Raw genomic sequence first — 16,970 nt, forward strand, 5'->3', positions numbered from 1 at the left:
CAAGGAAAACAAAATCATTAGAAGGAAGCCAGAATGGGTAGAGATGGTGCAGGGAAAAAAAATGAGTTTTAAAAAAAATTTTCCTAGGTGTTGCTTGGATACTTTGAAATATTTGAGACCATATGGTGGTCTCAGAACAGAGGGCTAGAAATAACGTTGTTTAAGGTGCATTAAAAACCCACTAAACAAGATGAATCGATTGTGGGAAAACTATTTGCAATACTTAAAAGCAAATTAGGGGCTGGCATTGTGGTGTAGGTGGTTAATCCTCTGCCTGAGACACTGGCATCCCATATGGGGACCAGTTTGAGCTCCTCCTGCTCCACTTCTGATCCAGCTCCATGCTAATGCACCAGGGAAAGCAGTGGAAGGTGGTCCAAGTGCATGGGCCTCTGCACCCATGTGGGAAACCCAGAAGAAGCCCTTGGCTTCTAGCTTTGGCCTGGCCTAACCCTGGCCATTGCAGCAGTTTGGTGAGTGGAAGATCCCTTTCTCTTCCTTTCTCTGTAACTCTGCCTTTGAAATAAATAAAATTTTTTTAAAAATTTGTATTTTAAAAAAAGGCAGTTTAACTCCTAATATCCTGAGCCATCAGTACTTGTGCTATTTTTAAAAAATGGATCAATTGATTGGTTTGAAAGGCAGAGTGACAGAAATACACACACACACACACACACACACACCCTCCCCAGATAGCTTCCATCTGCTGGTTCATTCCCCAAATGGCTGCAAAAGCCAGGGCTGGGCCAGGCTAAATCCAGGATCCAGGACTCTGTCCCATACATCCCATGTGGGATGAGTCATCATCTACTGCTTCCCAGGCGCATCAGCAGGGAGATGGATCAGAAACGGAGCAGCTGGTTCAGGTACTGGCATTCCATAATGGAATCCTGGTGTCCCAAAAGGGATTTAACCTGCTGGGTCACAGCACCTGCAGATGGTAAAGGAACCATCTGGAAAAGGATGGGCATGAAATGCAGTCAGCCAGTGCCTGCCCTATTTTCTGTAGGTTATCCCCAGCCTTGCACAGCTGCCCACTAAAGTGCTGGAAGGGAATGCCAGCAGCTAAAGGCTTGTGAGCTATGTGAACGTGGTTGTGCATGATGGAGTAGAATGTCACGGTGTGCTTTCCTCCCCCAAATCGAGCACACCTACGGACTTTGCAAAGTCCCAAGGGCTTTGGAAAGTAGAGTAAGAGGACCTTTGCAAGCCTGGTTAGATTTGAGCTACAGAAGTGAATGTGTTACTGTTCCCTGCCCCTTCCCCGCAAGCATCCCGTGGTTGCATCATCGTCAGGGTAGTGGTTTCTACCTTAGGGGTATCTGTGTGTTTGAGCTGTTGATGGCCAACCCTTGTCTTAGAGGAAATGCTGCCCTTGTATGAAGGGAGAGACGTAATCAACGCTTGTTGCTTGTCTGAGTTGGTTTGCTTTTACGATACCATCTAGGTATTCAAAACATGCAGCCCCAAGGTGGTTCCGTCAACATTTTGGTTGTATTTTTCCCTCTGTCTTCTCATCAAGAAACATATTGCATTGCTTAGCTTTTCAGGTGGGAGCAAAGTGCCTCTCTCGTCTGCCTTGTGTTGCTCTGATCATGTGTGTGTTTGCTAATGAGCCCGACTGGTGATTCTTGACGTGTGTCTAGAACCTGGGTTTTTTCTTGATGTCAGTGACATGCATGAATTTGAACCCTATTAATTTCAGGCTTTGTGATGAGACTGAGATAACAGAGCTGACATTTCCCTCAGTGTTGTCTATGGAAAGAGCTTTGCTAAGCAAATAAATAGTGTACATAAATTTACCTGGGAGCTGTTTTACATTGTCTTAAAAAATCATCAGGTGCTTTGGAAAACCTTTATTTAACATTCACTTAAAATGCTTGTTCTTTTGTACTGCAAAGTTCTAAGCAATTGCATCTCTCTGAGTCTCAGTCCTCCCACCCGTCTTGGAACTGGGTGTAACAATATCCCCTATCTCAGACTGCTTTTATGGGGTGAAATGAAACAATATAAAGGATTTGGAACTGTGTTTGAAACTTAATGCATGTATTTTAATTCTAGTTTTTTTTTTTTTTTAGCAACTTTCCTGAGGCATAACTGATGTACAATAAATTGTCCCTATTTAAAATCGTGCAACCTGTGAAGCCCATCTCCATGATCAAAACAGTGACTGCAGCTGGCATCCCTCAAAGCTCCCTGTGCTCCTCTGTAATCCTCTTGGCCATCTGTAGGAGCCACAGATGTGTCTGTCACAACAGATGGGTTTGCATTTTCTAGAATTGTCCTTAAGTGGGTTCAAACTAGGTACTCCTGATTTGTCTGCTTTTTCTTCCAGCACAATTATTCTCTGACTCATTGTTGCTCTGTGTATCAAGAGCTTGTTTCTGTTTTTCCTACAAGACAGACTAACTCATTCTTTTTCACTGCTGAGTAATATTCCGTTATATGCCTCATATTGTTTATCCATCCACTTGTTGAAAGAGACATTTGGAGTTTCTATAGTTTTGGCGTTCAACATAAAATTGCTGTGCACACTTTGTCTATGAATGTGTGCTGACATAGACTTTCATTTCTCTCTTGATCTTACAACTTTTTTTTTATTTGAAAGGGAGGGAGAGAGGAGAGAGAGATGGACAGATGTGGGCTCACACCTGCTTATCTCCAAATGCCTATAGGGCTAGGGCAGGGATAGAGCAGCCAGGAGCCAGGCACGTAATCCAAGTCTCCCATGTGGGCAGCAGAGTCCCAGTTACTTCAGCCATGACTGCTGTTGGTTCCCAGTGTTGACTGGAGTCAGCAGCTAAAGCTGAGACTAGAACCCCGGCACTTGGAAGTGGGAAATTGACATCATCAGACCAAGCACTTGCTCCCAGGTTTGCTTTCTGTATCAGGGAGCAGAATGGCTGGTTCAAGTGCAGATAAAACTTTGACCTTTTAAGAAACTGTCAAACTGTCTTTGCGAGTGGCTCCACCAGCAGTGCGTGAGCACTGCATTTCCTTCACATTCTTGCCAGTCCACGGTGTGCCCTGTATCTCTCATTGTAGGCATTTTCATCGGCAGGTAGTGTTACAACATTGTGAGTTGAGTGTGCGTTTCCCTAATGACTAGATATGTGACACATTGTTCATTTGTTTATTTGCCATCGCTTTATGTCTGTTGGTGAAGTCTATTCAAATTATTTGCCCAGTGTTTTTGGGGGATATGTGGTGGTTTGTTTTCGGAATTTTGAGAGTTCCTTAGATATTCATAATGCAGTTCCATTATCAGATAATCAGACTGCAAATATTTTTTCCCTGTCAGTGGCTTCTCTTCATTCCAACAGCATCTTTGGAAGAGCACAGCTTTATTTGTTGAAGTCCAGTCTGATAATTTTTTTTTTTTGTATTTAAATGCTTTTGGAGTTTTAGAAGTGTGCTCCTTATGCTACAATCACAAAGATTGTTCACTGTGTTTTCTTTAAGACTGTTTTTTTTAGTTTTAGGCTTTATATTTAGGTCTGTGATCTATTCTTAGTTGATTTTTGGATATGATGCACTTAATGCATTTTTAATAGGTAAAAACATGGAAATGGCTTATCACAAATTCTTGTGGCCAGTGTTGTGGTGTAGCAGGTAACACTGCCACATGTGATGCTGGCTGCTGCTGCTGCTGCTTTTTTTTTTTTTTAAAGATTTATTTTATTTATTTGAAAGAGTTAAAGGAGAGGTAGAGCCAGAGAGAGGTCGGTCTTCCATCTGCTGGTTCACTCCCCAAATGACTGCAATGACCAGAGCTGAGCCAATCTGAAGCCAGGAGCCTGGAGCTTCTTCTGGGTCTCCCATGCAGGTGGAGGAGGTATCCAAAGACTTGAGCTTGGCCAGGCCATAGCAGAGAGCTGGATTGGAAGTGGAGCAGTTGGGACTTGAAGAAGCATCCATATGGGATGCTGGCACTGTAGGCCGGGGCTTTAACCTGCTGCACCACAGTTCCAACCCAAGATGCTGGCTTCTTATGTGTATGCCAGTTCGTGTCCCAGCTAGGCTGCTCCACTTCCAATCCAGCTCCCTGCGATTGGCCTGGGAAAAGCATCAGAAGATGGCCCAAGTATTTGGGCCCCTGTCATCCACGTGAAATGATGCTCCTGACTCCTGGCTTCAGCTGGCCCAGCCTTGGCCATGATGGCCATCGAGGGAGTGAACCAGTGAGTAGACGATCTCTGTCTGTCCCTCTCTCTGTAACTCTGACTTTCAAATACATAAATAGATAAGTCTTCAAAAAAAATAAATTCACCTCTGTTTCCTAGGTGAAGTTGCTGAGAACACTTGGAAGCAGTAACATTTATTTAAAAAATGATTTAGGCATTTAATAAGTCAGATTGGTATTCTCACACAAGTTCATTTGAATTAGTAGTGAGTTAAAGGGTATAAAAATGTAAACATTACAGCTTTTACAGAATTTTACAGAATTTTTAAAAAAGGTTTATTATTTGAGAGACAGAGTTATAGGTGGGGAGACACACACACACACACACACACACACACACACACAGAGAAGTCTTCTGTCTGCTGGTTCACTCCCCAGGAGCTCCAGCTGCAATGGCTGGAGCTGAGCTGCTCCGAAGCCAGGAGCTTCTTCTGTGTCTCCCATGTGGGTGGGTGTAGGGGCCCAAGTGCTTGGGCCATCTTCCACTGCTGTCCCAGGCACACTAACAGGGAGCTGTTCCGATGAGAATACTCTAGGCAGGGGTGGGTTTTATGCCTCACAGTTAAGATGCTGGTTAGGACCCCTGCATCCCACCTTGCAGTGCCTGCATCCTAACTTCAGCTTCCTGCTAATGCAGATGTTTGGAGGCAGCAGTGATGTATCAAGGAGTCGGGTTGCTGCCACCCAAATGGGAGGTTGTAATTGAGTTCCTGGCTCCCTGGCTCCTGGTTTCAGGTCCCAGGTCCCAGTCATTGTAGGCCATACATTTAGGGAGTGAACCAGTGAATGGGAACTCTCATTTATTCTCCCTCTCTCTCCCTCAAAAGAGTTTTGTGCGTATTTTAGACAAATAGTGTCTGTGTAGCTCAGAACAGTGAGAAGAAAGCTTGCAAGCCAGGCAACTTGAGCAGCAACTGTTCGGGAAAACTCTGATGAATCGTTGACTCTCTCAGCCTTGGTTTCTTTAGCTGTCAATCACAGAAGTTAGGCGAGTTTTGAAGTGTTCAGCATGCAGATCCTGGTTGAACCTGTGGGAGTGGGCCAGATCCCCAGGGGTTCTCCTGTCTGTCTTGGTAGGGGGTAATTGATCTGTGGATATGTCGTTCTTCAAGCATGTATGGATGTCATTCTTATACAAAAAACATACATAGATTTGAAAAACCTTTTGGCTGCTTACTGATACTATGTCATTTATGCATTTTTAAAAAGTGAATTATTTGTTTATTTCAAAGGGAGAGCATCAGAAACAGATTTTTCACCTGCAGGTTCACTCCCCTAATGATGGCAATAGCTGGGTCTGGGCCAGGCCAGAGCCAGGAGCCCAGAACTCCATCCTGGTCTCCCAGGTGGTTGGCAGAGACCACTTGGCCTGTGTTCTGCTGCCTTCTTAGATGCATGAGCCGGGAACTGGGTTGAAAGTAGAACTTGAATTGGGCGCTGTGATAATGGGATGTGGGTGATACATAAATAGCAGCTTAACCGAGTGTACCACAACATTGGCCTCATTTATCCGTTTTTGTAATCAAAGACTATAACATTGCAACTGCTGCGGCATTGGAAATAGATATTGAACTTTATTTCCACCGGTAAAAGATATTCTGAGTTCAGCTGGGGAAACTGCACTACATGGTCTTCTGCTGAGGTTCTGTTAGCTTTGAGGTTGAGTGAGATGGTGATCTAACCCAGTGGTCAGCAGCCGTGGCTACTGGTAGTTGCAGCAGCATGGACATGCCAGCTTGTTGAGACAGTTCCAGCCCAAGGGGACCAAATGATTCGACTCTGCTCCCAGGCCCCTGGTGGAGGTCTTCTCCCTGCTGGATCATGTGCCAGTGGCTCAGAAGGTGGCCTGGACGGGAGGTGGAGTGGTGTGCATCTCTCCTGGGAAGGTATTTGCAGCTCTTGTCCTTCTGCAGGAATAGTTAGAATCTCTGACAGATGGGGGCTGGCACTGTGGCACAGTAGATTAGACTGCCACCTGTGGTGCCGCTGTCCCTTATGGGCACCAGTTTGACTCACAGCTGCTCCACTTCCAGCCCAGCTCCCTGCTTACGTGCCTGGGAAAGCAGTGGAAGATGACCCAAGTCCTTGGGCCCCTGACACCCACGTGGGAGACCTGGAGAGGAGGCTTCTGGCTGCTGGTCCAGCCTTCTCCAGCCATTGCAGCTCGTTGGGGAATGAACCAACAGATAGAAGTTCCCTCTCTCTGTCTCTCCTTCTCTGTCTCTCTAACTCTACTTTTCAAATAAATAGATGTTAAAAAACTCTCTGAATATCCCATGTGATGTGGTGGCCTTCAAACCCTCTGGAACATGTTAATAAGCAGGCTAGGTGGGGTGGCAAGAAGCACCCATGCTAAATGTTAGCACAACAGCAGATCTGCGCCCATGCTCACATACACACACCCCCTAAGCGGCATTTACAAGCTGCCTAGGCTCTCAGCTTGGAGCATTATAGTTAGAACTGATTTCCTTGGTGAGGCTATGGATGAGATTTTATGCATTTCTAATATGTATTCCAAGAAGTTCGTCAATGTCAGCATGGCATAAAACAGATAAAGATGTGCTGTGCTCTCCCTTAGCTTACCTGCCTTCAGCACGTCTCCTCGCAAGTGTTGCTGGTAGCCCAGGCGTCTAGTGGCATCACCAGAGAACAGAGAACAGGGAGGGCATGTGGCAGTTACTTAAGCTGCTCTGTCATCGGCTCAGGTGTCAGCTTCCCTGGGGGCAGGTGCTTAAGGGGAGAAGAAGGCATGTTGGTCTGCAGCAGGTGGATGTGCAGCCCGTGGCACGATGCTCCACGTGCAAACTTGCACTTGCCTGTGAGTGACTTGGGGCACAGGGGCCAAGCTCGTGTGGCAGCACCCCCTACCCACCGAGTCTCATGATGGACTCTGTGTGCCTTGGGTGCGACTTCTCGGTCTGCGTGTTCAGCTCACCACAGGTGCCCGTGGTTGCTGCTCTGTTTCTGAGGGTATGGAGCCGGGTGGAGGGGTGGCAGATTTCTCCTTCTCTCCCTGGGTCCTTGGGCAGGGCCAGTGCCATGGCTGCTTTACTGCATGGGGACACCTGTTTTTGGTGGCCCTTAGCGCTGTGTGTAAAAACCATTTGTCTCCTTTCCATGGCAAGAGTTTCTGGACAGTGGGCGCAGGTGTTTGATTTTTGTTGCATGATGTCAAAATAAGTAAAAAAAAAAAAAATTATCTCTCAGGATCCGCTTTCCTATGGCCTGTCATTCCAGCTTTACACACAAGTTGGAAGGTTTCTCCGCAGTCTGAGGTTGTGAATGATGCGCTAACCTTCCAGTTGCTTCAGAGTGTTCCATCGTGAATGCTTGCTCGGCACGGGCAACTGCATTCTCTTAGTCATGGACATTTGGGGGTTCCCCATTACCCCAGAGCAAAGGCAGATCCCAACCTCAAGAATAACAGCAGCTCACTGGTGATCATCCATGTGACGTCCTTTTGTGGACCTGTCGTGAGTTTTCCTGAGAAAATGCAGACCAGAGGGCTGGCTAGGTCCTGGGGCAGGTGCATATTTAATGTTTCAAAATGCTAACAGCTGACCAACCGTGGTGGCCTTCCATGTTATAATCCAATGCTCCTTGCAAGTCTTGTGCTTTGAAAGGAAGGAATTGATGGGAGACTAGTTTGGAAAATAACTTGTGTGTTTCGTTTGGTTTTGGGGTCACAGCGCAATATTAGGAAACATGATTAGCTCATAGGGTTAGGGAACATATGGGCTAAATAAGTCCTCGTGGACTTACAGCTTTCTTCAAAACTATAGGATCCAAGGGTCCCACATAGATGTTAGGCATAAGATGTTCACTTGGTAGCACTCTCCTAAGAAAACCGGCTGCTGTGGTGGTGAATGGTGGGTGTTTTCTGCTTGGGTCTGAATACCAGCTTCTCCTTTTGCTAGCGTGTAGTGTGTTACCAGTGGCTGCACTGCTGGTGAGCGCTCCTGGCTGCAGCTCTTCCCAGGCTGCATGCTTGGTGTTGCGCGCTCTGCATGGGTGACTTTCCATTCAGGGCTCATGCATGCACTGGGAGTCCTCGGCCTGAGTTATTTCCCGTGTCTCAGTCCATTAACAAACTTGGTCAAGAGACCAGGAAGGGAAATCGCATTCTGGAAATATTATTAGCACTTTGCGGTGCATGCTAACGACTGCACATTTACAGCCGATTAGGTTTTGCTCTCTCTCTTTTCTTAGGGACTATGACAGGAATTTTGAGGCTGAGCTCTGCCCAATAATAAATAGAAGCAGTGAGGTCATTTTCTACCTGGCCGGAGGAAAGCTTCACAGCAAGAAGACAGGAATTCAGACATATGTTTGGCATTTGGTGGGGGATGGGAGAGACTCAAGGTTTTCAGAGCTGCCCAAGCAGATTATTTTCCGTTGAATATGAACATTCCCAATTATTTATTGTAAGTGATGATGTTTTTTTCTCCCCACCACAAGGTTTTTAAAGATTTTGTTTATTAGGGCCGGCGCTGTGGCGCAGTGGGTTAACGCCCTGGCCTGAAGTGCCAGCATCCCATATGGGCACTGGTTCGAGTCCCTGCTGCTCCTTTTCCGATTCAGCTTTCTGCTATGGCCTAGGATAGCAATAGAAGATGGCCCAAGTCCTTGGGCCCCTGCACCCACGTGGGAGACTTGGAAGAAGCTCCTGGCTCCTGGCTTTGGATCAGCGCAGTTATGGCGGTTGCGGCCATCTGGGGAGTGAACCAGCGGATGGAAGACCTCTCTCTGTCTCTACCTCTCTCTGTAACTCTGTCTTTCAAATAAATAGAATCTTAAAAAAAAGATTTTGTTTATTTGAGAGGCAGAATACAAGACAGAAAGGTCTTCCATCCACTGGTTCACTCCCCAAATGGCTGCGATGGCTGGAGCTGGGCCCATCCGAAGCCAGGAGTCCCAAGCTTCTGGAGGGTCTCCCATGTGGGTGCAGGTGCAGGTACCCAAGTACTTGGGCCATCATCTTCTTCTCTCCCAGGGTATAGCAGGGAGCTGGGCCAGAAGAGGAGCAGCTGGGACACGAACTGGCACCCATAAGGGGTGCCAGCACTGTAGGCAGGGGCTTAGCTTACTACACCACAGTGCTGGTACCACCACAAGGGTTTTAAAGGAATATTTTGAAGCACAGATCTCAAAATGATGGCCCACTCTTCATGCAGGTCCACAGGAATGTTTTGTTTGGTCCAGATTGTGTTTAAGACCTAGTTTTTTTTTTTTTTTTAAAAAAACTGGTTGCGTTTTTTGAGTATTATAAGATTTCACATGAAAGTCCAATTTTTGGGCAACAGTGAGTTTTTCTGTTTGGCAACAATCTCATGCAGTTGACACGCTGGCTTCCCCCAACAGATGGGGCAGTTTCCATTTTCTGTGTCACCACAAGTCTGGCTTCCCACATGTAGGCTGACTCCCGTGACCCTGCAGTATATGCAACTGAGTAGGAGAGCTTTGACTCGAATGTTCCAGAAGGAAGGTGACAATAACTAGAAGATGTTATTCCAAGTGCCTTTGTCACTTGATAGCACGATGGGATCAAACTTGCCAAGGGTTAAGTGGTTAGACCCTAGTCTGCTGTATGGCCAGCACAGGTTGCTTAGCCTGTCTGAGCACTAGTTTCCTTGGTTATGCCTACTTGACACAGTTGCTTCCAGGATTCTGGATACATCTGTGTGGGTGAGTGCCTCACACACACACAACACCGTGCAGACTGGCATCTTAGGTTGAAAAACAATTTTCAATGGGTTGAGGAGAAAAAATTCGATTGACGAGTAAAAGAATGGTTTCTCTTCCTTCTCCCATCAGCAGAGACAGAGAAGGAAGTACTATTGTTTGCTCCACACAGATGTTCATATTGTAAAACGGCAGGTGCAGTGGGTTGATTGTGTTATTAAGCCCCGTTCTTCCATGAATGACTGCACAAAGGAAATCGTGAAAGCTGGTGGCTGCGATCCTGTTCTTGATACGTCAAGGCAGCGGACTGGTTGGGTGGCCGTGTGTGTCCAGGGGATGCTACGCACATCCATGGGATGTTTTGCCTCTACGATCTGGGCTTGGATGTAAAGGGATGGCTTCCACTTGCCAACTGGGGAGATGGGGCTCCTACCCTCCTGATGGATACAGTGCGTGGGATCTGCCAGTCCACAGAGGTGGGACGTGAGGGCGTTCTCAGTGGATGCAGTGTCTCAGGGGAGGTGCTGGGTGGTGTTTGGTAAGCAGATGGAGAATTAGAAATCAGAGTGAAATGACTCAGTGATGGGATGAGATGGCGATAAATCGGCCGGCTCAAGTCATTACAACCTCTCTTCCCTGGAATCAGAGCTCAAAGTGTTGCATTTCTTCGGCTAATAGGACTTCCACAGCCTTTCTTTTTTTCTTCTTTTTAAATTGAAATGATGTTAGCTTTCAAAGCACTTTAGTGATAACACACAGAGCTATTTCTGAGGGGGTCTTCTCAGGAGCTGTAACACTCAAGATTTATTAGGAAAATTAAGAACATTTGGCTACTGTACATGTGTTTACATTTCACGACACTCGTATTTCTATATAACTTATTTTTAGATCATGATAAATTAGTAAAACATGAAAGACGATTTTCATCTCAAGGATTTAAAGTCATCTTGATGGCAATTAAGAGCTTTTTCTGGGTGAGGAAAGGTTGCCAGCGTGGGTTCTCATTAGCTAACATCTGACATTTGTTCCTGTTTATCCTGTTTCCAAATTAGCTCCATACCTTAGGGTACAGGCGTCGCTTTGTTTTTTTCCCCCGTTTTGCAGCACTCCATGTATGCTTAATGCTTAGTGAATCAATAGGCTGTGATGCTCCTTTAATAAGAGCGACGTCTTTGCCACAGATACAGCTTTGTGCTTGCAGAAGTGGCTGTGTGGCAACATTTGAGAGTTTGTGCACATTTGAGCAAACCACTGAATGCTCTCTGGAAGGAATCCACACACTCCGAGCAGTCAGCGTTAATAACAGTGCTTCCTTTCCAGAAGAGTGTTATTAACACCGTGGTGAGCTGAATGGCTGTTGTTACGATATGACTGACAGGAGCTGGGCCATGCCCTCAACCCTGTGTGTTACCCCTTCTGTCTCTCCCTTGATCTTGGAGGGCGGGTTGGTTACCCACCAACGTTTGCACTGAGGCTCAGCCCTGTCCTGGGACTTGCCCCATGTCCCGCAGCCAGCAGGTGGGGGAGCTGGGGTTCCAGTTGCACCGCTTTCTTCTAGAGCTTAACCCTGGCCCCTCCATGCCCCGGCTTCCCCAGTGGTGTTGTTTCCATGTTGCAGTTTCCACCTGCTCTGCTCTGAGTGTGTGTGAGGTGACAATTACTGTGCTTCTGTCCAGGTGAATGTGAGAAACATGACTTGGGTCACAGTGTGCCTTTTCCTGTGTCAGTAGCGCTAGGAGTAAAACAGGAACCTGTGGTAGCTGTTTTCCAGCCCAGTGTCTCCCTGCTTTGGGCCGGGGGTGGGGGTGGGGGAAGACTTGATTTAAAGGTCATTGCTACGTATGGAGGTGACTAAATTTAGAGTGTCTGTGACCTCAAGAGGTTGCCTAATGGCTTGAAAATAAAAGATGAGAAAATACAAATCAAATGGAGGTCAAGAGAAGCTTCTAGGAGGCTTTGGAAATCTTCTCTAAGAGTGAATGATAGCATGTTTGTGAGCATAATCTTTGTTGTATAAGACAATTCCAGTAGCTGTCGGATTCCTTGGTGCCATTAGATACAGACTCTTAGAATGACACTGTATTTTATTACTTAACACATCACACAAATGACACAGCATTCTTGTTTTAAAACATTTAAAAGGACCGTTACAGCTGCTTCACACCTCCCACTCCTCTTGTCCCACCCTGCTGCTCCCCAGCCTTCTCCTTAGGTGTAACCACTGCTTTAAGTTTTGGGCATTAGTCAAGATCGTGTTACTCATCTGCATCAATTCAATCAACTAACTTAACCAAATCAGCTCATTTTCTCTCATAACAAGGTTTGTGTGCATGTGTGTGTGTGTGTGTGTGTGTGTGTGTGAGAGAGAGAGAGAGAACGCGCGCAAGTGTGTGTGTCCAAAGCTGGTAGACATGTTTGAAGATCCATATTCCATCTCTTTTTCTGCCTTACCATCTAAATTTGATACTTTTGTCCTCTTGGTGACAAGATAGCTACTCTAGTTCTAGATATCACACTTGCATTCCAGGCAAGAAAGATAGTATCATTGTCCTCTTGGTGACAAGATAGCTACTCTAGTTCTAGATATCACACTTGCATTCCAGGCAAGAAAGATAGTATCAGCAAAGGGAAACAGGTGGATGGTAGAAAAGTCTGACCCCTTAAAAAAAAAAAAAAAAGAAAAAAAGCTTTCTAGAAGCCATGCCCAGTGAAATCTGCTTATATTCATTGGTCAGAAAAGGGTCACATGGCCAATTTGAAAGAAGTCATATTTTTAACAGTAAGGAAGTTGGAGAGAAGGAGTTTTGGGTTGGGACTGACCAGTGCCTGTTGATCTGTTCAATGTTTTTCAATGGATTTATGTACATGTATATGTACATGTAGAAATCTCTCTCCCTGTCTTTTAAAATAAATGACCTATCTTCAGGTTATTGTTTTTGTAACTTACTTTTTCCTGTGTATCCATTTGTTTCAAGCATATATCTCGTGTCAGTACGTATTTATCAATTTCATCCTTTGTGTCTGTTGTATGTTTTTCCGCAGTGTACAAGCACTGTAGTGAGTGTGACTTTTCCCTTGCTGGGCATTTAGGCTGTGATGAGATTTTAGCAGTATGCAGAAGGCTTGCGTGTACATTTTGTAACAATTATGTAATTAAATAAAGTTGACTTTCAGCAAGGTGATACTTTGTTAGCAATTTATTGGGCTCCATTATAGAAATCTGATACTCTTCCCATTGTGTGTAAAGCATAAGAGTGAATCAAGGGGCCGGTGCTGTGGGGTAGCAAGTAAAGCTGCTGCTTGCAGCACCAGCATCCCATGTGGGCTCTGGTTCGAGTTCCTGCTGCTCCACTTATGATCTAGCTTCCTACTAATGGTCTTGGGAAAGCAGCAGAGGACAGCTCAAGTGGTTGGGCCCCTGCACCCACATGGAAGACCCAGAGGAAGCTCCTGGCTCCTGGCTTTGGACTGGCCCAGCCATGATGGTTGTGGCCATTTAGGGAGTGAACCAGCCAATGGAAGATTCTCTCTCCCTCCCTCCTTTCCTTCCCTTTCTCTCTGTAGCTCTGACTTTAAAACAAATTTTTTTTTAAGGAGTAAATCAAGCTTAGTCCTGTCACGTAACAAAACTTTGCTGATTTTAACCATTTTACATACGAATCAATCTATATTATTTCCATTTTTTGGAAATTAAAAGGTACAGAACAGAATTGAACTCCTTAGCGTCAGCTAATTTGGAAGCTATGGCTTTGAGCTTTGCAGTAGCACAGCCAGGATGGTTCTATTGTGGCTGAGGTTTTCCTCTTGCATACTTAGCTGTCATAGCATCATCTGGTATTTACCAGTGCAGATGTTCTGGCCCCTAAGAACTGATTTATCCTGGTATAGATTCAGGACAGAGGGTGTTAGGGTTGTGTGAGCTGGTGCGGGCACAGCGGGTTTCTGGTAGAGGGAGGTTGTGCTCAATTCCTGGAGAGCTCACGGAGCTGTTCTTGTCCTGTTTCCAGGGTTGAGATGATCACAAAACAGATGTTTGTGAAGGTCGAATTGTTGCTGCTTTTCCAAGTGATTATGAATAAAAACAAACAAGTGTGAACACATACACACACACGTGTTGTGCAGTCACACCCCCTAGGGAGAATGGAGTAGAGGATACTTGACTTTTTTAAAATGAGCGGCCATGGTCATTTGTAACTTGGAAGGATCTGATCACATCACCAGGTCTTCCTCCTTGTGAGTGTGAGGTTCCAAGAGTCGTTAAGTCTTGGCCCGCAGGTTGCTTAGAGAACTCACCAGAGCAGCGGGGGACCATGCCTCTTCTTTAACACTGGGTGAAAACGTCTGTGAGACCCAATGTGCTCTCCAGATGCTGTCACTCGCCTGCTTAGAACCACCCAGTGGCTTCCTCTGTCCATGGACTGAAGCCTTGGGTTGCTGTCACGGCCCCGAGGCCCTTTATGTCTCCAGCGTCACCTCCTGCCATTCTCCTCTTTCCTTGCTGTGTCCCAGCTACACAGGTCTCCTTGCTCTACTTCGGGGGACAGTCTTAATGCCAGCCTCTGTTTTCTTTGCCTGGCACTTTTTTGATGTTCACCCTCCTGTTTCTTTCATTTTTTTTTTAAATTAATTTATTTATTTGAAAAAGTTACACAGAGAAGGAGAGGCAGAGGGAGAGAGAGGTCTTCCATCCACTGGTTCACTGCCCACTTGGCCACAACGGCCAGAGCTGTGCCGATCTGAAGCCAGGAGCTTCTTATGGGTTCCCCACGCCGGTGCAGGGGCCCAAGGACTTTCCCAGGAGCAATAACAGGGATCTGGAACAGAAGTGGAGCAGCTGGGACTCGAACCAGTGCCCATATGGGATGCCAACACTGCAGGTAGCAGCTTTACCCACTACACCACAGCACTGGCCCCTCACCCTGCTGTTTCATGGAGAGCTTTGCTTCAGTGCTGTGTCCTCACGCGTGCCCCTTCCTGCCATGTCCCCCTCTCTCCCCTTGCCTTCATTATAGTCCTTTATTGAACCCATCCTTATCTGAAACCTGTTAGATTCTCATTTATTTTCTGCAGTTTATTGCTTCTCAAATACCCCCCTGAATGGTACCTCACACGTAGTAGGCATTGAGTAAATATGGTTAAATTATGAAATGAGTTCACAACTATGAGACAAGTACTGAGCTAAGTATTTGCTTAGCCGTGGTAGTACCTGTGATGACTAACAGTGATGAGGCCTGCTATACTACAGGCCCTGTTCTCAGAGCTTCACCGGAATTGAATGATTTCAAAAGCTTTCACGTTCTAGATCCTGCGGTATCTCTCCGTGTGCAGAATTGGAAACTGAGGCACAGCATTTGCTCATCAGGTCCCGAGTCCTGCAGATCGGAAGAGGGAGGTCCTGAGTACCTCCAGCGTGGTCACTCTTGCATGCCCCACCCTTCCATACTGTCTTTGCCTCCACGAGGCCTCTGATAAATATTTATTGCATTGCAATGAATAATTAATAAAGGGCCGTATCGTGGAGAACAGATGGTGAGAGACTGAAGGAAAAGGTCGAGCTCATTGTTTGTGCAAATGAGAGGTAGGATAGCAATTAGCAAGGGGGGGAGGAGATGCGGGGAAGGTAGAGGCGCAACCCCCACCCCCATACCTCCTCACCTAGGTTTTAAGCACAAATCTCTTTCAATAGGTAGGGAGGAAGAAGGGTGTCCTAGGGAAAATTACTAATAAGAGACAAAGCGTGCATTTAAGATTCATTGTAAAATAGACTTGAAGGTAAGATGGATATTACAGTCGTATTTTCTCATATTAAAACACAACTGCCTCAAACCTATTCAGACTTGAAGATTTATTTTTAAAATACTAGTGGGGGGGGCGGTTTTTCCTTAACTCTAGTAAATACTACTACTACTACTACTACTACTACTACTAGTTAAGGCTAATAGAGGTGTAAACATTGTGACATTCTTTCTGTTTGATATTTAAATGACAGTAGAATTTACTCATTCAGAAGCCATATTGCTTCATACATTATTACCATGTTCTTGCAGAAGTGACTCAGAAATTGAACCTCACATTTCTCCTTTAAGAACCCTCAGTTTTCCCGAGAAGGGAGAAGAGTTGATTAAGAAGGAATTACTTCAGAGCACGATTGGGAAACACATAGGATTTTGAGATCCGACAGGATTAACGGGTCTGATCTTGAATATGAGATGAGGCAGCCTTTTGTTAGTTCCTTTTGCTTTTCTTTGTTTTCTCTTTGTCTTCTGTGCCAGTAAGAAGCTAGTATCTCTGCATCACTGGTTTGCTCCCTTTATGGTAGATGCCGATGCTAAGGTGGGGGTGGCAGAAGAGTGTCAGGGTGCCTTGTTAATGAATTTCAGTGGCTGTGGATTCAGTAAATCGGAAAAGAAATGCGTTCCAGGTGTGAATTCACTTTGATGCTGAAGCTGAGGTTCGGCCAGGTCAGATCAAACCTTCGCACAGGGGTATCAGCAGGCCTGGGAAGTCACAGGCACAAAGTCAGATGTGTGGGGACAAGCCCATCACCCTCAGCCCTGCTGAACCCGGCTGTCAAAGGTTTAAGTACTTTTTATGGGACTCTGGTTTGTTTTTGCAAGAGAGCTTGTTCTCACGGTGCACGTCCACCACGGTGACACTGATGGAGCTCTCACCGGAGCCCAGCTGAGACCACCACCATGCTGTTGCACCTGCAGAACTATGAGCCAAATAAACCTCTTTGCTTTACATTATACAGCCTCAGGTATTTTGTGAGAGTAGTGGAAAACGGATTAACACATGTGCTGCAGCACCGTTTTTCTCTGCCACCGTTGGCTTCATCCTGTGGTCTTGCCCTTAGTTGATTTTCCCACCGACTGTAACTGTGTCGGTGAATTTTGAAATCAGATAAACTGATTTCTCATCCTGTTAGCTGCCAGGTATTGGCAAGTTCTGCAAACAGTGGCTGGGAGAGTTTACCTATTGATAAACCTGAGATGATATTTGCCTAGCAAGTACATAAAATCTTCATTTTCCCTTGACAGGTCTTTCCTAGCTAACATATCTCCCTCCTCCTGCCCCATGTCCGTCTAGTCAGTGCTCTCTGTGC

At 45.8% G+C, this 16,970-nt stretch overlaps 1 protein-coding gene across 7 annotated transcripts in view; it reads left to right on the forward strand.

The window, feature by feature from the left end:
- The window catches only part of TAFA4 (TAFA chemokine like family member 4), a 215,762-nt gene that overhangs the window by 63,667 nt on the left and 135,125 nt on the right, over positions 1-16,970 (forward strand). The window lies entirely within an intron of this gene.

The sequence above is a fragment of the Oryctolagus cuniculus genome, chromosome 10 (genome assembly GCF_964237555.1).
Source record: "Oryctolagus cuniculus chromosome 10, mOryCun1.1, whole genome shotgun sequence".
Classification (NCBI taxonomy): Eukaryota; Metazoa; Chordata; class Mammalia; order Lagomorpha; family Leporidae; genus Oryctolagus; species Oryctolagus cuniculus.